At 41.1% G+C, this 22442-nt stretch overlaps 16 non-coding genes across 16 annotated transcripts; all 16 read right to left on the reverse strand.

Moving 5' to 3' along the window:
- Nucleotides 1–397: 397 nt before the first annotated feature.
- On the reverse strand, nt 398–470 carry TRNAK-UUU (transfer RNA lysine (anticodon UUU)). Its single transcript has one exon. It is a non-coding gene; the product is annotated as a tRNA-Lys (tRNA).
- Nucleotides 471–3763: 3293 nt separating this feature from the next.
- Nucleotides 3764–3836, reverse strand: TRNAK-UUU (transfer RNA lysine (anticodon UUU)). Its single transcript has one exon. It is a non-coding gene; the product is annotated as a tRNA-Lys (tRNA).
- A 2464-nt stretch (nt 3837–6300) lies between these two features.
- TRNAK-UUU (transfer RNA lysine (anticodon UUU)) lies at nt 6301–6373 on the reverse strand. Its single transcript has one exon. It is a non-coding gene; the product is annotated as a tRNA-Lys (tRNA).
- A 769-nt stretch (nt 6374–7142) lies between these two features.
- TRNAK-UUU (transfer RNA lysine (anticodon UUU)) lies at nt 7143–7215 on the reverse strand. Its single transcript has one exon. It is a non-coding gene; the product is annotated as a tRNA-Lys (tRNA).
- Nucleotides 7216–9667: 2452 nt separating this feature from the next.
- On the reverse strand, nt 9668–9740 carry TRNAK-UUU (transfer RNA lysine (anticodon UUU)). Its single transcript has one exon. It is a non-coding gene; the product is annotated as a tRNA-Lys (tRNA).
- Nucleotides 9741–10508: 768 nt separating this feature from the next.
- Nucleotides 10509–10581, reverse strand: TRNAK-UUU (transfer RNA lysine (anticodon UUU)). The gene has a single exon. It is a non-coding gene; the product is annotated as a tRNA-Lys (tRNA).
- A 1610-nt stretch (nt 10582–12191) lies between these two features.
- On the reverse strand, nt 12192–12264 carry TRNAK-UUU (transfer RNA lysine (anticodon UUU)). The gene has a single exon. It is a non-coding gene; the product is annotated as a tRNA-Lys (tRNA).
- Nucleotides 12265–13033: 769 nt separating this feature from the next.
- On the reverse strand, nt 13034–13106 carry TRNAK-UUU (transfer RNA lysine (anticodon UUU)). The gene has a single exon. It is a non-coding gene; the product is annotated as a tRNA-Lys (tRNA).
- A 768-nt stretch (nt 13107–13874) lies between these two features.
- TRNAK-UUU (transfer RNA lysine (anticodon UUU)) lies at nt 13875–13947 on the reverse strand. Its single transcript has one exon. It is a non-coding gene; the product is annotated as a tRNA-Lys (tRNA).
- Nucleotides 13948–15557: 1610 nt separating this feature from the next.
- On the reverse strand, nt 15558–15630 carry TRNAK-UUU (transfer RNA lysine (anticodon UUU)). The gene has a single exon. It is a non-coding gene; the product is annotated as a tRNA-Lys (tRNA).
- A 768-nt stretch (nt 15631–16398) lies between these two features.
- On the reverse strand, nt 16399–16471 carry TRNAK-UUU (transfer RNA lysine (anticodon UUU)). Its single transcript has one exon. It is a non-coding gene; the product is annotated as a tRNA-Lys (tRNA).
- Nucleotides 16472–18081: 1610 nt separating this feature from the next.
- TRNAK-UUU (transfer RNA lysine (anticodon UUU)) lies at nt 18082–18154 on the reverse strand. The gene has a single exon. It is a non-coding gene; the product is annotated as a tRNA-Lys (tRNA).
- A 769-nt stretch (nt 18155–18923) lies between these two features.
- TRNAK-UUU (transfer RNA lysine (anticodon UUU)) lies at nt 18924–18996 on the reverse strand. The gene has a single exon. It is a non-coding gene; the product is annotated as a tRNA-Lys (tRNA).
- A 758-nt stretch (nt 18997–19754) lies between these two features.
- TRNAK-UUU (transfer RNA lysine (anticodon UUU)) lies at nt 19755–19827 on the reverse strand. The gene has a single exon. It is a non-coding gene; the product is annotated as a tRNA-Lys (tRNA).
- A 1609-nt stretch (nt 19828–21436) lies between these two features.
- Nucleotides 21437–21509, reverse strand: TRNAK-UUU (transfer RNA lysine (anticodon UUU)). The gene has a single exon. It is a non-coding gene; the product is annotated as a tRNA-Lys (tRNA).
- A 768-nt stretch (nt 21510–22277) lies between these two features.
- TRNAK-UUU (transfer RNA lysine (anticodon UUU)) lies at nt 22278–22350 on the reverse strand. Its single transcript has one exon. It is a non-coding gene; the product is annotated as a tRNA-Lys (tRNA).
- Nucleotides 22351–22442: the final 92 nt, after the last annotated feature.

The raw sequence follows: 22442 nt of genomic DNA on the forward strand, positions 1-22442 counted from the left end.
TATTGCAACAGAAGCCCAGCGTTAAAAAAGTGGATTTCACTTCTAAATGATTACATGAGGAAGGAAAGGAGACCAGATGCAAAAAAGGTGCTGTGGCTTAGTTGGTTAAAGCGCCTGTCTAGTAAACAGGAGATCCTGAGTTCGAATCTCACCAGCGCCTGTCTGCTTTTTTTTCGACCAATCTGTCTCCCCAATATTAAAACTTTGTACAAAGATTGCTATTTCATGCTATTTAGAAGCACAGTCAGGCTTGAAATGTTGGCAAAGCATCCAAGAACTCTGGACTCCACTACCTTAGAGTCATATTGCCCAAGGTTGCGATGCCATCAGAAATAGCACATATTAGAATGAGCAATTCATATTTCCTGCTTAATTTTTTGTAAAAGAAGCAAAGGTACGCCTGAACAGGGACTTGAACCCTGGACCCTCAGATTAAAAGTCTGATGCTCTACCGACTGAGCTATCCAGGCACAGGGATCACTGCCCATTTGAAACTTGATTTTCACTCTACAGCACCTCCATACATGGCTACCTCACTGGTCAATAAAGGAAATGAATTACTAGTGCATTACACACATTTTGACACTGGAGACATAACTTTTTTCAGTCATTCCGTATCCAGATATAGAGATTTGCAGCATGTAGGACTTTAATGGTCACCCACTTACGGATTTGAATGTTTTGCCACATTCATGAGTGCAAACTTGCTCCCCAGTAAAGACGAACATGTGCTCCTCAATGCACACACTGGGCAATGCAGTCCACTCTAAATCGACGATTAATGACATGCTCGTTTTGTGCAATGGAGTTTCAGTCAATTGGAAAACATTTTGAAAAGTTATATTGCTACAGAAGCCTAGCCTTAAAAAAAGTGGATTTCACTTCTAAATGATTACATGAGGAAGGAAAGGAGACCAGATGCAAAAAAGGTGCTGTGGCTTAGTTGGTTAAAGCGCCTGTCTAGTAAACAGGAGATCCTGAGTTTGAATGTCAGCAGCGCCTGTCTGCTTTTTTTTCGACCAATCTGTCTCCCCAATGTTAAAACTTTGTACAAAGATTGCTATTTCATGCTATTTAGAAGCACAGTCAGGCTTAAAATGTTGGCAAAGCCTCCAAGAACTCTGGACTCCACTACCTTAGAGTCATATTGCCCAAGGTTGCGATGCCATCAGAAATAGCACATATTAGAATGAGCAATTCATATTTCCTGCTTAATTTTTTGTAAAAGAAGCAAAGGTACGCCTGAACCGTGACTTGAACCCTGGACCCTCAGATTAAAAGTCTGATGCTCTACCGACTGAGCTATCCAGGCACAGGGATCACTGCCCATTTGAAACTTGATTTTCACTCTACAGCACCTCCATACATGGCTACCTCACTGGTCAATAAAGGAAATGAATTACTAGTGCATTACACACATTTTGACACTGGAGACATAACTTTTTTCAGTCATTCCGTATCCAGATATAGAGATTTGCAGCATCTAGGACTTTAATGTTCACCCACTTACGGATTTGAATGTTTTGCCACATTCATGAGTGCAAACTTGCTCCCCAGTAAAGACGAACATGTGCTCCTCAATGCACACACTGGGCAATGCAGTCCACTCTAAATCGACGATTAATGACATGCTCGTTTTGTGCAATGGAGTTTCAGTCAATTGGAAAACATTTTGAAAAGTTATATTGCAACAGAAGCCCAGCCTTAAAAAAGTGGATTTCACTTCTAAATGATTACATGAGGAAGGAAAGGAGACCAGATGCAAAAAAGGTGCTGCGGCTTAGTTGGTTAAAGCGCCTGTCTAGTAAACAGGAGATCCTGAGTTCAAATCTCAGCAGCGCCTGTCTGCTTTTTTTTCGACCAATCTGTCTCCCCAATATTAAAACTTTGTACAAAGATTGCTATTTCATGCTATTTAGAAGCACAGTCAGGCTTGAAATGTTGGCAAAGCATCCAAGAACTCTGGACTCCACTACCTTAGAGTCATATTGCCCAAGGTTGCGATGCCATCAGAAATAGCACATATTAGAATGAGCAATTCATATTTCCTGCTTAATTTTTTGTAAAAGAAGCAAAGGTACGCCTGAACAGGGACTTGAACCCTGGACCCTCAGATGAAAATTCTGATGCTCTACCGACTGAGCTATCCAGGCACAGGGATCACTGCCCATTTGAAACTTGATTTTCACTCTACAGCACCTCCATACATGGCTACCTCACTGGTCAATAAAGGAAATGAATTACTAGTGCATTACACACATTTTGACACTGGAGACATAACTTTTTTCAGTCATTCCGTATCCAGATATAGAGATTTGCAGCATCTAGGACTTTAATGTTCACCCACTTACGGATTTGAATGTTTTGCCACATTCATGAGTGCAAACTTGCTCCCCAGTAAAGACGAACATGTGCTCCTCAATGCACACACTGGGCAATGCAGTCCACTCTAAATCGACGATTAATGACATGCTCGTTTTGTGCAATGGAGTTTCAGTCAATTGGAAAACATTTTGAAAAGTTATATTGCTACAGAAGCCTAGCCTTAAAAAAAGTGGATTTCACTTCTAAATGATTACATGAGGAAGGAAAGGAGACCAGATGCAAAAAAGGTGCTGTGGCTTAGTTGGTTAAAGCGCCTGTCTAGTAAACAGGAGATCCTGAGTTTGAATCTCAGCAGCGCCTGTCTGCTTTTTTTTCGACCAATCTGTCTCCCCAATGTTAAAACTTTGTACAAAGATTGCTATTTCATGCTATTTAGAAGCACAGTCAGGCTTGAAATGTTGGCAAAGCCTCCAAGAACTCTGGACTCCACTACCTTAGAGTCATATTGCCCAAGGTTGCGATGCCATCAGAAATAGCACATATTAGAATGAGCAATTCATATTTCCTGCTTAATTTTTTGTAAAAGAAGCAAAGGTACACCTGAACAGTGACTTGAACCCTGGACCCTCAGATTAAAAGTCTGATGCTCTACCGACTGAGCTATCCAGGCACAGGGATCACTGCCCATTTGAAACTTGATTTTCACTCTACAGCACCTCCATACATGGCTACCTCACTGGTCAATAAAGGAAATTAATTACTAGTGCATTACACACATTTTGACACTGGAGACATAACTTTTTTCAGTCATTCCGTATCCAGATATAGAGATTTGCAGCATCTAGGACTTTAATGTTCACCCACTTACGGATTTGAATGTTTTGCCACATTCATGAGTGCAAACTTGCTCCCCAGTAAAGACGAACATGTGCTCCTCAATGCACACACTGGGCAATGCAGTCCACTCTAAATCGACGATTAATGACATGCTCGTTTTGTGCAATGGAGTTTCAGTCAATTGGAAAACATTTTGAAAAGTTATATTGCAACAGAAGCCCAGCCTTAAAAAAGTGGATTTCACTTCTAAATGATTACATGAGGAAGGAAAGGAAACCAGATGCAAAAAAGGTGCTGTGGCTTAGTTGGTTAAAGTGCCTGTCTAGTAAACAGGAGATCCTGAGTTCGAATCTCAGCAGCGCCTGTCTGCTTTTTTTTCGACCAATCTGTCTCCCCAATATTAAAACTTTGTACAAAGATTGCTATTTCATGCTATTTAGAAGCACAGTCAGGCTTGAAATGTTGGCAAAGCATCCAAGAACTCTGGACTCCACTACCTTAGAGTCATATTGCCCAAGGTTGCGATGCCATCAGAAATAGCACATATTAGAATGAGCAATTCATATTTCCTGCTTAATTTTTTGTAAAAGAAGCAAAGGTACGCCTGAACAGGGACTTGAACCCTGGACCCTCAGATTAAAAGTCTGATGCTCTACCGACTGAGCTATCCAGGCACAGGGATCACTGCCCATTTGAAACTTGATTTTCACTCTACAGCACCTCCATACATGGCTACCTCACTGGTCAATAAAGGAAATGAATTACTAGTGCATTACACACATTTTGACACTGGAGACATAACTTTTTTCAGTCATTCCGTATCCAGATATAGAGATTTGCAGTATGTAGGACTTTAATGGTCACCCACTTACGGATTTGAATGTTTTGCCACATTCATGAGTGCAAACTTGCTCCCCAGTAAAGACGAACATGTGCTCCTCAATGCACACACTGGGCAATGCAGTCCACTCTAAATCGACGATTACTGACATGCTCGTTTTGTGCAATGGAGTTTCAGTCAATTGGAAAACATTTTGAAAAGTTATATTGCAACAGAAGCCTAGCCTTAAAAAAAGTGGATTTCACTTCTAAATGATTACATGAGGAAGGAAAGGAGACCAAATGCAAAAAAGGTGCTGTGGCTTAGTTGGTTAAAGCGCCTGTCTAGTAAACAGGAGATCCTGAGTTTGAATCTCAGCAGCGCCTGTCTGCTTTTTTTTCGACCAATCTGTCTCCCCAATGTTAAAACTTTGTACAAAGATTGCTATTTCATGCTATTTAGAAGCACAGTCAGGCTTGAAATGTTGGCAAAGCCTCCAAGACCTCTGGACTCCACTACCTTAGAGTCATATTGCCCAGGGTTGCGATGCCATCAGAAATAGCACATATTAGAATGAGCAATTCATATTTCCTGCTTAATTTTTTGTAAAAGAAGCAAAGGTACGCCTGAACAGTGACTTGAACCCTGGACCCTCAGATTAAAAGTCTGATGCTCTACCGACTGAGCTATCCAGGCACAGGGATCACTGCCCATTTGAAACTTGATTTTCACTCTACAGCACCTCCATACATGGCTACCTCACTGGTCAATAAAGGAAATGAATTACTAGTGCATTACACACATTTTGACATGCCAAATATCCTTACAAGACATAACTTTTTTCAGTCATTCCGTATCCAGATATAGAGATTTGCAGCATGTAGGACATTAATGGTCACCCACTTACGGATTTGAATGTTTTGCCACATTCATGAGTGCAAACTTGCTCCCCAGTAAAGACGAACATGTGCTCCTCAATGCACACACTGGGCAATGCAGTCCACTCTAAATCGACGATTAATGACATGCTCGTTTTGTGCAATGGAGTTTCAGTCAATTGGAAAACATTTTGAAAAGTTATATTGCAACAGAAGCCCAGCCTTAAAAAAGTGGATTTCACTTCTAAATGATTACATGAGGAAGGAAAGGAGACCAGATGCAAAAAAGGTGCTGCGGCTTAGTTGGTTAAAGCGCCTGTCTAGTAAACAGGAGATCCTGAGTTCGAATCTCAGCAGCGCCTGTCTGCTTTTTTTTCGACCAATCTGTCTCCCCAATATTAAAACTTTGTACAAAGATTGCTATTTCATGCTATTTAGAAGCACAGTCAGGCTTGAAATGTTGGCAAAGCATCCAAGAACTCTGGACTCCACTACCTTAGAGTCATATTGCCCAAGGTTGCGATGCCATCAGAAATAGCACATATTAGAATGAGCAATTCATATTTCCTGCTTAATTTTTTGTAAAAGAAGCAAAGGTACGCCTAAACAGGGACTTGAACCCTGGACCCTCAGATTAAAAGTCTGATGCTCTACCGACTGAGCTATCCAGGCACAGGGATTACTGCCCATTTGAAACTTGATTTTCACTCTACAGCACCTCCATACATGGCTACCTCACTGGGCAATAAAGGAAATGAATTACTAGTGCATTACACACATTTTGACACTGGAGACATAACTTTTTTCAGTAATTCCGTATCCAGATATAGAGATTTGCAGCATGTAGGACTTTAATGGTCACCCACTTACGGATTTGAATGTTTTGCCACATTCATGAGTGCAAACTTGCTCCCCAGTAAAGACGAACATGTGCTCCTCAATGCACACACTGGGCAATGCAGTCCACTCTAAATCGACGATTAATGACATGCTCGTTTTGTGCAATGGAGTTTCAGTCAATTGGAAAAAATTTTGAAAAGTTATATTGCAACAGAAGCCCAGCCTTAAAAAAGTGGATTTCACTTCTAAATGATTACATGAGGAAGGAAAGGAGACCAGATGCAAAAAAGGTGCTGCGGCTTAGTTGGTTAAAGCGCCTGTCTAGTAAACAGGAGATCCTGAGTTCGAATCTCAGCAGCGCCTGTCTGCTTTTTTTTCGACCAATCTGTCTCCCCAATATTAAAACTTTGTACAAAGATTGCTATTTCATGCTATTTAGAAGCACAGTCAGGCTTGAAATGTTGGCAAAGCATCCAAGAACTCTGGACTCCACTACCTTAGAGTCATATTGCCCAAGGTTGCGATGCCATCAGAAATAGCACATATTAGAATGAGCAATTCATATTTCCTGCTTAATTTTTTGTAAAAGAAGCAAAGGTACGCCTGAACAGGGACTTGAACCCTGGACCCTCAGATTAAAAGTCTGATGCTCTACCGACTGAGCTATCCAGGCACAGGGATCACTGCCCATTTGAAACTTGATTTTCACTCTACAGCACCTCCATACATGGCTACCTCACTGGTCAATAAAGGAAATGAATTACTAGTGCATTACACACATTTTGACACTGGAGACATAACTTTTTTCAGTCATTCCGTATCCAGATATAGAGATTTGCAGCATCTAGGACTTTAATGTTCACCCACTTACGGATTTGAATGTTTTGCCACATTCATGAGTGCAAACTTGCTCCCCAGTAAAGACGAACATGTGCTCCTCAATGCACACACTGGGCAATGCAGTCCACTCTAAATCGACGATTAATGACATGCTCGTTTTGTGCAATGGAGTTTCAGTCAATTGGAAAACATTTTGAAAAGTTATATTGCAACAGAAGCCCAGCCTTAAAAAAGTGGATTTCACTTCTAAATGATTACATGAGGAAGGAAAGGAGACCAGATGCAAAAAAGGTGCTGCGGCTTAGTTGGTTAAAGCGCCTGTCTAGTAAACAGGAGATCCTGAGTTCAAATCTCAGCAGCGCCTGTCTGCTTTTTTTTTCGACCAATCTGTCTCCCCAATATTAAAACTTTGTACAAAGATTGCTATTTCATGCTATTTAGAAGCACAGTCAGGCTTGAAATGTTGGCAAAGCATCCAAGAACTCTGGACTCCACTACCTTAGAGTCATATTGCCCAAGGTTGCGATGCCATCAGAAATAGCACATATTAGAATGAGCAATTCATATTTCCTGCTTAATTTTTTGTAAAAGAAGCAAAGGTACGCCTGAACAGGGACTTGAACCCTGGACCCTCAGATTAAAAGTCTGATGCTCTACCAACTGAGCTATCCAGGCACAGGGATCACTGCCCATTTGAAACTTGATTTTCACTCTACAGCACCTCCATACATGGCTACCTCACTGGTCAATAAAGGAAATGAATTACTAGTGCATTACACACATTTTGACACTGGAGACATAACTTTTTTCAGTCATTCCGTATCCAGATATAGAGATTTGCAGCATGTAGGACTTTAATGGTCACCCACTTACGGATTTGAATGTTTTGCCACATTCATGAGTGCAAACTTGCTCCCCAGTAAAGACGAACATGTGCTCCTCAATGCACACACTGGGCAATGCAGTCCACTCTAAATCGACGATTAATGACATGCTCGTTTTGTGCAATGGAGTTTCAGTCAATTGGAAAACATTTTGAAAAGTTATATTGCTACAGAAGCCTAGCCTTAAAAAAAGTGGATTTCACTTCTAAATGATTACATGAGGAAGGAAAGGAGACCAGATGCAAAAAAGGTGCTGTGGCTTAGTTGGTTAAAGCGCCTGTCTAGTAAACAGGAGATCCTGAGTTTGAATGTCAGCAGCGCCTGTCTGCTTTTTTTTCGACCAATATGTCTCCCCAATGTTAAAACTTTGTACAAAGATTGCTATTTCATGCTATTTAGAAGCACAGTCAGGCTTGAAATGTTGGCAAAGCCTCCAAGAACTCTGGACTCCACTACCTTAGAGTCATATTGCCCAAGGTTGCGATGCCATCAGAAATAGCACATATTAGAATGAGCAATTCATATTTCCTGCTTAATTTTTTGTAAAAGAAGCAAAGGTACGCCTGAACCGTGACTTGAACCCTGGACCCTCAGATTAAAAGTCTGATGCTCTACCGACTGAGCTATCCAGGCACAGGGATCACTGCCCATTTGAAACTTGATTTTCACTCTACAGCACCTCCATACATGGCTACCTCACTGGTCAATAAAAGAAATTAATTACTAGTGCATTACACACATTTTGACACTGGAGACATAACTTTTTTCAGTCATTCCGTATCCAGATATAGAGATTTGCAGCATGTAGGACTTTAATGGTCACCCACTTACGGATTTGAATGTTTTGCCACATTCATGAGTGCAAACTTGCTCCCCAGTAAAGACGAACATGTGCTCCTCAATGCACACACTGGGCAATGCAGTCCACTCTAAATCGACGATTAATGACATGCTCGTTTTGTGCAATGGAGTTTCAGTCAATTGGAAAACATTTTGAAAAGTTATATTGCTACAGAAGCCTAGCCTTAAAAAAAGTGGATTTCACTTCTAAATGATTACATGAGGAAGGAAAGGAGACCAGATGCAAAAAAGGTGCTGTGGCTTAGTTGGTTAAAGCGCCTGTCTAGTAAACAGGAGATCCTGAGTTTGAATGTAAGCAGCGCCTGTCTGCTTTTTTTTCGACCAATCTGTCTCCCCAATGTTAAAACTTTGTACAAAGATTGCTATTTCATGCTATTTAGAAGCACAGTCAGGCTTAAAATGTTGGCAAAGCCTCCAAGAACTCTGGACTCCACTACCTTAGAGTCATATTGCCCAAGGTTGCGATGCCATCAGAAATAGCACATATTAGAATGAGCAATTCATATTTCCTGCTTAATTTTTTGTAAAAGAAGCAAAGGTACGCCTGAACCGTGACTTGAACCCTGGACCCTCAGATTAAAAGTCTGATGCTCTACCGACTGAGCTATCCAGGCACAGGGATCACTGCCCATTTGAAACTTGATTTTCACTCTACAGCACCTCCATACATGGCTACCTCACTGGTCAATAAAGGAAATTAATTACTAGTGCATTACACACATTTTGACACTGGAGACATAACTTTTTTCAGTCATTCCGTATCCAGATATAGAGATTTGCAGCATCTAGGACTTTAATGTTCACCCACTTACGGATTTGAATGTTTTGCCACATTCATGAGTGCAAACTTGCTCCCCAGTAAAGACGAACATGTGCTCCTCAATGCACACACTGGGCAATGCAGTCCACTCTAAATCGACGATTAATGACATGCTCGTTTTGTGCAATGGAGTTTCAGTCAATTGGAAAACATTTTGAAAAGTTATATTGCAACAGAAGCCCAGCGTTAAAAAAGTGGATTTCACTTCTAAATGATTACATGAGGAAGGAAAGGAGACCAGATGCAAAAAAGGTGCTGTGGCTTAGTTGGTTAAAGCGCCTGTCTAGTAAACAGGAGATCCTGAGTTCGAATCTCACCAGCGCCTGTCTGCTTTTTTTTCGACCAATCTGTCTCCCCAATATTAAAACTTTGTACAAAGATTGCTATTTCATGCTATTTAGAAGCACAGTCAGGCTTGAAATGTTGGCAAAGCATCCAAGAACTCTGGACTCCACTACCTTAGAGTCATATTGCCCAAGGTTGCGATGCCATCAGAAATAGCACATATTAGAATGAGCAATTCATATTTCCTGCTTAATTTTTTGTAAAAGAAGCAAAGGTACGCCTGAACAGGGACTTGAACCCTGGACCCTCAGATTAAAAGTCTGATGCTCTACCGACTGAGCTATCCAGGCACAGGGATCACTGCCCATTTGAAACTTGATTTTCACTCTACAGCACCTCCATACATGGCTACCTCACTGGTCAATAAAGGAAATGAATTACTAGTGCATTACACACATTTTGACACTGGAGACATAACTTTTTTCAGTCATTCCGTATCCAGATATAGAGATTTGCAGCATGTAGGACTTTAATGGTCACCCACTTACGGATTTGAATGTTTTGCCACATTCATGAGTGCAAACTTGCTCCCCAGTAAAGACGAACATGTGCTCCTCAATGCACACACTGGGCAATGCAGTCCACTCTAAATCGACGATTAATGACATGCTCGTTTTGTGCAATGGAGTTTCAGTCAATTGGAAAACATTTTGAAAAGTTATATTGCAACAGAAGCCCAGCCTTAAAAAAGTGGATTTCACTTCTAAATGATTACATGAGGAAGGAAAGGAGACCAGATGCAAAAAAGGTGCTGCGGCTTAGTTGGTTAAAGCGCCTGTCTAGTAAACAGGAGATCCTGAGTTCGAATCTCAGCAGCGCCTGTCTGCTTTTTTTTCGACCAATCTGTCTCCCCAATATTAAAACTTTGTACAAAGATTGCTATTTCATGCTATTTAGAAGCACAGTCAGGCTTGAAATGTTGGCAAAGCATCCAAGAACTCTGGACTCCACTACCTTAGAGTCATATTGCCCAAGGTTGCGATGCCATCAGAAATAGCACATATTAGAATGAGCAATTCATATTTCCTGCTTAATTTTTTGTAAAAGAAGCAAAGGTACGCCTGAACAGGGACTTGAACCCTGGACCCTCAGATTAAAAGTCTGATGCTCTACCGACTGAGCTATCCAGGCACAGGGATTACTGCCCATTTGAAACTTGATTTTCACTCTACAGCACCTCCATACATGGCTACCTCACTGGGCAATAAAGGAAATGAATTACTAGTGCATTACACACATTTTGACACTGGAGACATAACTTTTTTCAGTCATTCCGTATCCAGATATAGAGATTTGCAGCATCTAGGACTTTAATGTTCACCCACTTACGGATTTGAATGTTTTGCCACATTCATGAGTGCAAACTTGCTCCCCAGTAAAGACGAACATGTGCTCCTCAATGCACACACTGGGCAATGCAGTCCACTCTAAATCGACGATTAATGACATGCTCGTTTTGTGCAATGGAGTTTCAGTCAATTGGAAAACATTTTGAAAAGTTATATTGCAACAGAAGCCCAGCCTTAAAAAAGTGGATTTCACTTCTAAATGATTACATGAGGAAGGAAAGGAGACCAGATGCAAAAAAGGTGCTGCGGCTTAGTTGGTTAAAGCGCCTGTCTAGTAAACAGGAGATCCTGAGTTCAAATCTCAGCAGCGCCTGTCTGCTTTTTTTTCGACCAATCTGTCTCCCCAATATTAAAACTTTGTACAAAGATTGCTATTTCATGCTATTTAGAAGCACAGTCAGGCTTGAAATGTTGGCAAAGCATCCAAGAACTCTGGACTCCACTACCTTAGAGTCATATTGCCCAAGGTTGCGATGCCATCAGAAATAGCACATATTAGAATGAGCAATTCATATTTCCTGCTTAATTTTTTGTAAAAGAAGCAAAGGTACGCCTGAACAGGGACTTGAACCCTGGACCCTCAGATGAAAAGTCTGATGCTCTACCGACTGAGCTATCCAGGCACAGAGATCACTGCCCATTTGAAACTTGATTTTCACTCTACAGCACCTCCATACATGGCTACCTCACTGGGCAATAAAGGAAATGAATTACTAGTGCATTACACACATTTTGACACTGGAGACATAACTTTTTTCAGTCATTCCGTATCCAGATATAGAGATTTGCAGCATCTAGGACTTTAATGTTCACCCACTTACGGATTTGAATGTTTTGCCACATTCATGAGTGCAAACTTGCTCCCCAGTAAAGACGAACATGTGCTCCTCAATGCACACACTGGGCAATGCAGTCCACTCTAAATCGACGATTAATGACATGCTCGTTTTGTGCAATGGAGTTTCAGTCAATTGGAAAACATTTTGAAAAGTTATATTGCTACAGAAGCCTAGCCTTAAAAAAAGTGGATTTCACTTCTAAATGATTACATGAGGAAGGAAAGGAGACCAGATGCAAAAAAGGTGCTGTGGCTTAGTTGGTTAAAGCGCCTGTCTAGTAAACAGGAGATCCTGAGTTTGAATCTCAGCAGCGCCTGTCTGCTTTTTTTTCGACCAATCTGTCTCCCCAATGTTAAAACTTTGTACAAAGATTGCTATTTCATGCTATTTAGAAGCACAGTCAGGCTTGAAATGTTGGCAAAGCCTCCAAGAACTCTGGACTCCACTACCTTAGAGTCATATTGCCCAAGGTTGCGATGCCATCAGAAATAGCACATATTAGAATGAGCAATTCATATTTCCTGCTTAATTTTTTGTAAAAGAAGCAAAGGTACGCCTGAACAGGGACTTGAACCCTGGACCCTCAGATTAAAAGTCTGATGCTCTACCGACTGAGCTATCCAGGCACAGGGATCACTGCCCATTTGAAACTTGATTTTCACTCTACAGCACCTCCATACATGGCTACCTCACTGGTCAATAAAGGAAATGAATTACTAGTGCATTACACACATTTTGACACTGGAGACATAACTTTTTTCAGTCATTCCGTATCCAGATATAGAGATTTGCAGCATGTAGGACTTTAATGGTCACCCACTTACGGATTTGAATGTTTTGCCACATTCATGAGTGCAAACTTGCTCCCCAGTAAAGACGAACATGTGCTCCTCAATGCACACACTGGGCAATGCAGTCCACTCTAAATCGACGATTACTGACATGCTCGTTTTGTGCAATGGAGTTTCAGTCAATTGGAAAACATTTTGAAAAGTTATATTGCAACAGAAGCCTAGCCTTAAAAAAAGTGGATTTCACTTCTAAATGATTACATGAGGAAGGAAAGGAGACCAGATGCAAAAAAGGTGCTGTGGCTTAGTTGGTTAAAGCGCCTGTCTAGTAAACAGGAGATCCTGAGTTTGAATCTCAGCAGCGCCTGTCTGCTTTTTTTTCGACCAATCTGTCTCCCCAATGTTAAAACTTTGTACAAAGATTGCTATTTCATGCTATTTAGAAGCACAGTCAGGCTTGAAATGTTGGCAAAGCCTCCAAGAACTCTGGACTCCACTACCTTAGAGTCATATTGCCCAAGGTTGCGATGCCATCAGAAATAGCACATATTAGAATGAGCAATTGATATTTCCTGCTTAATTTTTTGTAAAAGAAGCAAAGGTACGCCTGAACAGGGACTTGAACCCTGGACCCTCAGATTAAAAGTCTGATGCTCTACCGACTGAGCTATCCAGGCACAGGGATCACTGCCCATTTGAAACTTGATTTTCACTCTACAGTACCTCCATACATGGCTACCTCACTGGTCAATAAAGGAAATGAATTACTAGTGCATTACACACATTTTGACACTGGAGACATAACTTTTTTCAGACATTCCGTATCCAGATATAGAGATTTGCAGCATCTAGGACTTTAATGTTCACCCACTTACGGATTTGAATGTTTTGCCACATTCATGAGTGCAAACTTGCTCCCCAGTAAAGACGAACATGTGCTCCTCAATGCACACACTGGGCAATGCAGTCCACTCTAAATCGACGATTAATGACATGCTCGTTTTGTGCAATGGAGTTTCAGTCAATTGGAAAACATTTTGAAAAGTTATATTGCAACAGAAGCCCAGCGTTAAAAAAGTGGATTTCACTTCTAAATGATTACATGAGGAAGGAAAGGAGACCAGATGCAAAAAAGGTGCTGTGGCTTAGTTGGTTAAAGCGCCTGTCTAGTAAACAGGAGATCCTGAGTTCGAATCTCACCAGCGCCTGTCTGCTTTTTTTTCGACCAATCTGTCTCCCCAATATTAAAACTTTGTACAAAGATTGCTATTTCATGCTATTTAGAAGCACAGTCAGGCTTGAAATGTTGGCAAAGCATCCAAGAACTCTGGACTCCACTACCTTAGAGTCATATTGCCCAAGGTTGCGATGCCATCAGAAATAGCACATATTAGAATGAGCAATTCATATTTCCTGCTTAATTTTTTGTAAAAGAAGCAAAAGTACGCCTGAACAGGGACTTGAACCCTGGACCCTCAGATTAAAAGTCTGATGCTCTACCGACTGAGCTATCCAGGCACAGGGATCACTGCCCATTTGAAACTTGATTTTCACTCTACAGCACCTCCATACATGGCTACCTCACTGGTCAATAAAGGAAATGAATTACTAGTGCATTACACACATTTTGACACTGGAGACATAACTTTTTTCAGTCATTCCGTATCCAGATATAGAGATTTGCAGCATGTAGGACTTTAATGGTCACCCACTTACGGATTTGAATGTTTTGCCACATTCATGAGTGCAAACTTGCTCCCCAGTAAAGACGAACATGTGCTCCTCAATGCACACACTGGGCAATGCAGTCCACTCTAAATCGACGATTAATGACATGCTCGTTTTGTGCAATGGAGTTTCAGTCAATTGGAAAACATTTTGAAAAGTTATATTGCTACAGAAGCCTAGCCTTAAAAAAAGTGGATTTCACTTCTAAATGATTACATGAGGAAGGAAAGGAGACCAGATGCAAAAAAGGTGCTGTGGCTTAGTTGGTTAAAGCGCCTGTCTAGTAAACAGGAGATCCTGAGTTTGAATGTCAGCAGCGCCTGTCTGCTTTTTTTTCGACCAATCTGTCTCCCCAATGTTAAAACTTTGTACAAAGATTGCTATTTCATGCTATTTAGAAGCACAGTCAGGCTTAAAATGTTGGCAAAGCCTCCAAGAACTCTGGACTCCACTACCTTAGAGTCATATTGCCCAAGGTTGCGATGCCATCAGAAATAGCACATATTAGAATGAGCAATTCATATTTCCTGCTTAATTTTTTGTAAAAGAAGCAAAGGTACGCCTGAACCGTGACTTGAACCCTGGACCCTCAGATTAAAAGTCTGATGCTCTACCGACTGAGCTATCCAGGCACAGGGATCACTGCCCATTTGAAACTTGATTTTCACTCTACAGCACCTCCATACATGGCTACCTCACTGGTCAATAAAGGAAATTAATTACTAGTGCATTACACACATTTTGACACTGGAGACATAACTTTTTTCAGTCATTCCGTATCCAGATATAGAGATTTGCAGCATCTAGGACTTTAATGTTCACCCACTTACGGATTTGAATGTTTTGCCACATTCATGAGTGCAAACTTGCTCCCCAGTAAAGACGAACATGTGCTCCTCAATGCACACACTGGGCAATGCAGTCCACTCTAAATCGACGATTAATGACATGCTCGTTTTGTGCAATGGAGTTTCAGTCAATTGGAAAACATTTTGAAAAGTTATATTGCAACAGAAGCCCAGCGTTAAAAAAGTGGATTTCACTTCTAAATGATTACATGAGGAAGGAAAGGAGACCAGATGCAAAAAAGGTGCTGTGGCTTAGTTGGTTAAAGCGCCTGTCTAGTAAACAGGAGATCCTGAGTTCGAATCTCACCAGCGCCTGTCTGCTTTTTTTTCGACCAATCTGTCTCCCCAATATTAAAACTTTGTACAAAGATTGCTATTTCATGCTATTTAGAAGCACAGTCAGGCTTGAAATGTTGGCAAAGCATCCAAGAACTCTGGACTCCACTACCTTAGAGTCATATTGCCCAAGGTTGCGATGCCATCAGAAATAGCACATATTAGAATGAGCAATTCATATTTCCTGCTTAATTTTTTGTAAAAGAAGCAAAGGTACGCCTGAACAGGGACTTGAACCCTGGACCCTCAGATTAAAAGTCTGATGCTCTACCGACTGAGCTATCCAGGCACAGGGATCACTGCCCATTTGAAACTTGATTTTCACTCTACAGCACCTCCATACATGGCTACCTCACTGGTCAATAAAGGAAATGAATTACTAGTGCATTACACACATTTTGACACTGGAGACATAACTTTTTTCAGTCATTCCGTATCCAGATATAGAGATTTGCAGCATGTAGGACTTTAATGGTCACCCACTTACGGATTTGAATGTTTTGCCACATTCATGAGTGCAAACTTGCTCCCCAGTAAAGACGAACATGTGCTCCTCAATGCACACACTGGGCAATGCAGTCCACTCTAAATCGACGATTAATGACATGCTCGTTTTGTGCAATGGAGTTTCAGTCAATTGGAAAACATTTTGAAAAGTTATATTGCAACAGAAGCCCAGCCTTAAAAAAGTGGATTTCACTTCTAAATGATTACATGAGGAAGGAAAGGAGACCAGATGCAAAAAAGGTGCTGCGGCTTAGTTGGTTAAAGCACCTGTCTAGTAAACAGGAGATCCTGAGTTCGAATCTCAGCAGCGCCTGTCTGCTTTTTTTTCGACCAATCTGTCTCCCCAATATTAAAACTTTGTACAAAGATTGCTATTTCATGCTATTTAGAAGCACAGTCAGGCTTGAAATGTTGGCAAAGCATCCAAGAACTCTGGACTCCACTACCTTAGAGTCATATTGCCCAAGGTTGCGATGCCATCAGAAATAGCACATATTAGAATGAGCAATTCATATTTCCTGCTTAATTTTTTGTAAAAGAAGCAAAGGTACGCCTGAACAGGGACTTGAACCCTGGACCCTCAGATTAAAAGTCTGATGCTCTACCGACTGAGCTATCCAGGCACAGGGATTACTGCCCATTTGAAACTTGATTTTCACTCTACAGCACCTCCATACATGGCTACCTCACTGGGCAATAAAGGAAATGAATTACTAGTGCATTACACACATTTTGACACTGGAGACATAACTTTTTTCAGTCATTCCGTATCCAGATATAGAGATTTGCAGCATCTAGGACTTTAATGTTCACCCACTTACGGATTTGAATGTTTTGCCACATTCATGAGTGCAAACTTGCTCCCCAGTAAAGACGAACATGTGCTCCTCAATGCACACACTGGGCAATGCAGTCCACTCTAAATCGACGATTAATGACATGCTCGTTTTGTGCAATGGAGTTTCAGTCAATTGGAAAACATTTTGAAAAGTTATATTGCAACAGAAGCCCAGCCTTAAAAAAGTGGATTTCACTTCTAAATGATTACATGAGGAAGGAAAGGAGACCAGATGCAAAAAAGGTGCTGCGGCTTAGTTGGTTAAAGCGCCTGTCTAGTAAACAGGAGATCCTGAGTTCAAATCTCAGCAGCGCCTGTCTGCTTTTTTTTCGACCAATCTGTCTCCCCAATATTAAAACTTTGTACAAAGATTGCTATTTCATGCTATTTAGAAGCACAGTCAGGCTTGAAATGTTGGCAAAGCATCCAAGAACTCTGGACTCCACTACCTTAGAGTCATATTGCCCAAGGTTGCGATGCCATCAGAAATAGCACATATTAGAATGAGCAATTCATATTTCCTGCTTAATTTTTTGTAAAAGAAGCAAAGGTACGCCTGAACAGGGACTTGAACCCTGGACCCTCAGATGAAAAGTCTGATGCTCTACCGACTGAGCTATCCAGGCACAGAGATCACTGCCCATTTGAAACTTGATTTTCACTCTACAGCACCTCCATACATGGCTACCTCACTGGGCAATAAAGGAAATGAATTACTAGTGCATTACACACATTTTGACACTGGAGACATAACTTTTTTCAGTCATTCCGTATCCAGATATAGAGATTTGCAGCATCTAGGACTTTAATGTTCACCCACTTACGGATTTGAATGTTTTGCCACATTCATGAGTGCAAACTTGCTCCCCAGTAAAGACGAACATGTGCTCCTCAATGCACACACTGGGCAATGCAGTCCACTCTAAATCGACGATTAATGACATGCTCGTTTTGTGCAATGGAGTTTCAGTCAATTGGAAAACATTTTGAAAAGTTATATTGCTACAGAAGCCTAGCCTTAAAAAAAGTGGATTTCACTTCTAAATGATTACATGAGGAAGGAAAGGAGACCAGATGCAAAAAAGGTGCTGTGGCTTAGTTGGTTAAAGCGCCTGTCTAGTAAACAGGAGATCCTGAGTTTGAATCTCAGCAGCGCCTGTCTGCTTTTTTTTCGACCAATCTGTCTCCCCAATGTTAAAACTTTGTACAAAGATTGCTATTTCATGCTATTTAGAAGCACAGTCAGGCTTGAAATGTTGGCAAAGCCTCCAAGAACTCTGGACTCCACTACCTTAGAGTCATATTGCCCAAGGTTGCGATGCCATCAGAAATAGCACATATTAGAATGAGCAATTCATATTTCCTGCTTAATTTTTTGTAAAAGAAGCAAAGGTACGCCTGAACAGGGACTTGAACCCTGGACCCTCAGATTAAAAGTCTGATGCTCTACCGACTGAGCTATCCAGGCACAGGGATCACTGCCCATTTGAAACTTGATTTTCACTCTACAGCACCTCCATACATGGCTACCTCACTGGTCAATAAAGGAAATGAATTACTAGTGCATTACACACATTTTGACACTGGAGACATAACTTTTTTCAGTCATTCCGTATCCAGATATAGAGATTTGCAGCATGTAGGACTTTAATGGTCACCCACTTACGGATTTGAATGTTTTGCCACATTCATGAGTGCAAACTTGCTCCCCAGTAAAGACGAACATGTGCTCCTCAATGCACACACTGGGCAATGCAGTCCACTCTAAATCGACGATTACTGACATGCTCGTTTTGTGCAATGGAGTTTCAGTCAATTGGAAAACATTTTGAAAAGTTATATTGCAACAGAAGCCTAGCCTTAAAAAAAGTGGATTTCACTTCTAAATGATTACATGAGGAAGGAAAGGAGACCAGATGCAAAAAAGGTGCTGTGGCTTAGTTGGTTAAAGCGCCTGTCTAGTAAACAGGAGATCCTGAGTTTGAATCTCAGCAGCGCCTGTCTGCTTTTTTTTCGACCAATCTGTCTCCCCAATGTTAAAACTTTGTACAAAGATTGCTATTTCATGCTATTTAGAAGCACAGTCAGGCTTGAAATGTTGGCAAAGCCTCCAAGAACTCTGGACTCCACTACCTTAGAGTCATATTGCCCAAGGTTGCGATGCCATCAGAAATAGCACATATTAGAATGAGCAATTCATATTTCCTGCTTAATTTTTTGTAAAAGAAGCAAAGGTACGCCTGAACAGGGACTTGAACCCTGGACCCTCAGATTAAAAGTCTGATGCTCTACCGACTGAGCTATCCAGGCACAGGGATCACTGCCCATTTGAAACTTGATTTTCACTCTACAGTACCTCCATACATGGCTACCTCACTGGTCAATAAAGGAAATGAATTACTAGTGCATTACACACATTTTGACACTGGAGACATAACTTTTTTCAGACATTCCGTATCCAGATATAGAGATTTGCAGCATCTAGGACTTTAATGTTCACCCACTTACGGATTTGAATGTTTTGCCACATTCATGAGTGCAAACTTGCTCCCCAGTAAAGACGAACATGTGCTCCTCAATGCACACACTGGGCAATGCAGTCCACTCTAAATCGACGATTAATGACATGCTCGTTTTGTGCAATGGAGTTTCAGTCAATTGGAAAACATTTTGAAAAGTTATATTGCAACAGAAGCCCAGCCTTAAAAAAGTGGATTTCACTTCTAAATGATTACATGAGGAAGGAAAGGAGACCAGATGCAAAAAAGGTGCTGCGGCTTAGTTGGTTAAAGCGCCTGTCTAGTAAACAGGAGATCCTGAGTTTGAATCTCAGCAGCGCCTGTCTGCTTTTTTTTCGACCAATCTGTCTCCCCAATATTAAAACTTTGTACAAAGATTGCTATTTAGAAGCACAGTCAGGCTTGAAATGTTGGCAAAGCATCCAAGAACTCTGGACTCCACTACCTTAGAGTCATATTGCCCAAGGTTGCGATGCCATCAGAAATAGCACATATTAGAATGAGCAATTCATATTTCCTGCTTAATTTTTTGTAAAAGAAGCAAAGGTACGCCTGAACAGGGACTTGAACCCTGGACCCTCAGATTAAAAGTCTGATGCTCTACCGACTGAGCTATCCAGGCACAGGGATCACTGCCCATTTGAAACTTGATTTTCACTCTACAGCACCTCCATACATGGCTACCTCACTGGTCAATAAAGGAAATGAATTACTAGTGCATTACACACATTTTGACACTGGAGACATAACTTTTTTCAGTCATTCCGTATCCAGATATAGAGATTTGCAGCATGTAGGACATTAATGGTCACCCACTTACGGATTTGAATGTTTTGCCACATTCATGAGTGCAAACTTGCTCCCCAGTAAAGACGAACATGTGCTCCTCAATGCACACACTGGGCAATGCAGTCCACTCTAAATCGACGATTAATGACATGCTCGTTTTGTGCAATGGAGTTTCAGTCAATTGGAAAACATTTTGAAAAGTTATATTGCAACAGAAGCCCAGCCTTAAAAAAGTGGATTTCACTTCTAAATGATTACATGAGGAAGGAAAGGAGACCAGCTGCAAAAAAGGTGCTGCGGCTTAGTTGGTTAAAGCGCCTGTCTAGTAAACAGGAGATCCTGAGTTCGAATCTCAGCAGCGCCTGTCTGCTTTTTTTTCGACCAATCTGTCTCCCCAATATTAAAACTTTGTACAAAGATTGCTATTTCATGCTATTTAGAAGCACAGTCAGGCTTGAAATGTTGGCAAAGCATCCAAGAACTCTGGACTCCACTACCTTAGAGTCATATTGCCCAAGGTTGCGATGCCATCAGAAATAGCACATATTAGAATGAGCAATTCATATTTCCTGCTTAATTTTTTGTAAAAGAAGCAAAGGTACGCCTAAACAGGGACTTGAACCCTGGACCCTCAGATTAAAAGTCTGATGCTCTACCGACTGAGCTATCCAGGCACAGGGATTACTGCCCATTTGAAACTTGATTTTCACTCTACAGCACCTCCATACATGGCTACCTCACTGGGCAATAAAGGAAATGAATTACTAGTGCATTACACACATTTTGACACTGGAGACATAACTTTTTTCAGTCATTCCGTATCCAGATATAGAGATTTGCAGCATCTAGGACTTTAATGTTCACCCACTTACGGATTTGAATGTTTTGCCACATTCATGAGTGCAAACTTGCTCCCCAGTAAAGACGAACATGTGCTCCTCAATGCACACACTGGGCAATGCAGTCCACTCTAAATCGACGATTAATGACATGCTCGTTTTGTGCAATGGAGTTTCAGTCAATTGGAAAACATTTTGAAAAGTTATATTGCAACAGAAGCCCAGCCTTAAAAAAGTGGATTTCACTTCTAAATGATTACATGAGGAAGGAAAGGAGACCAGATGCAAAAAAGGTGCTGCGGCTTAGTTGGTTAAAGCGCCTGTCTAGTAAACAGGAGATCCTGAGTTCAAATCTCAGCAGCGCCTGTCTGCTTTTTTTTCGACCAATCTGTCTCCCCAATATTAAAACTTTGTACAAAGATTGCTATTTCATGCTATTTAGAAGCACAGTCAGGCTTGAAATGTTGGCAAAGCATCCAAGAACTCTGGACTCCACTACCTTAGAGTCATATTGCCCAAGGTTGCGATGCCATCAGAAATAGCACATATTAGAATGAGCAATTCATATTTCCTGCTTAATTTTTTGTAAAAGAAGCAAAGGTACGCCTGAACAGGGACTTGAACCCTGGACCCTCAGATTAAAAGTCTGATGCTCTACCGACTGAGCTATCCAGGCACAGGGATCACTGCCCATTTGAAACTTGATTTTCACTCTACAGCACCTTCATACATGGCTACCTCACTGGTCAATAAAGGAAATTAATTACTAGTGCATTACACACATTTTGACACTGGAGACATAACTTTTTTCAGTCATTCCGTATCCAGATATAGAGATTTGCAGCATCTAGGACTTTAATGTTCACCCACTTACGGATTTGAATGTTTTGCCACATTCATGAGTGCAAACTTGCTCCCCAGTAAAGACGAACATGTGCTCCTCAATGCACACACTGGGCAATGCAGTCCACTCTAAATCGACGATTAATGACATGCTCGTTTTGTGCAATGGAGTTTCAGTCAATTGGAAAACATTTTGAAAAGTTATATTGCAACAGAAGCCCAGCGTTAAAAAAGTGGATTTCACTTCTAAATGATTACATGAGGAAGGAAAGGAGACCAGATGCAAAAAAGGTGCTGTGGCTTAGTTGGTTAAAGCGCCTGTCTAGTAAACAGGAGATCCTGAGTTCGAATCTCACCAGCGCCTGTCTGCTTTTTTTTCGACCAATCTGTCTCCCCAATATTAAAACTTTGTACAAAGATTGCTATTTCATGCTATTTAGAAGCACAGTCAGGCTTGAAATGTTGGCAAAGCATCCAAGAACTCTGGACTCCACTACCTTAGAGTCATATTGCCCAAGGTTGCGATGCCATCAGAAATAGCACATATTAGAATGAGCAATTCATATTTCCTGCTTAATTTTTTGTAAAAGAAGCAAAGGTACGCCTGAACAGGGACTTGAACCCTGGACCCTCAGATTAAAAGTCTGATGCTCTACCGACTGAGCTATCCAGGCACAGGGATCACTGCCCATTTGAAACTTGATTTTCACTCTACAGCACCTCCATACATGGCTACCTCACTGGTCAATAAAGGAAATGAATTACT

This window comes from Ambystoma mexicanum, unplaced genomic scaffold (assembly GCF_040938575.1).
Source record: "Ambystoma mexicanum isolate Mex_15411 unplaced genomic scaffold, UKY_AmexF1_1 Mex_scaf1, whole genome shotgun sequence".
Classification (NCBI taxonomy): domain Eukaryota; kingdom Metazoa; phylum Chordata; class Amphibia; order Caudata; family Ambystomatidae; genus Ambystoma; species Ambystoma mexicanum.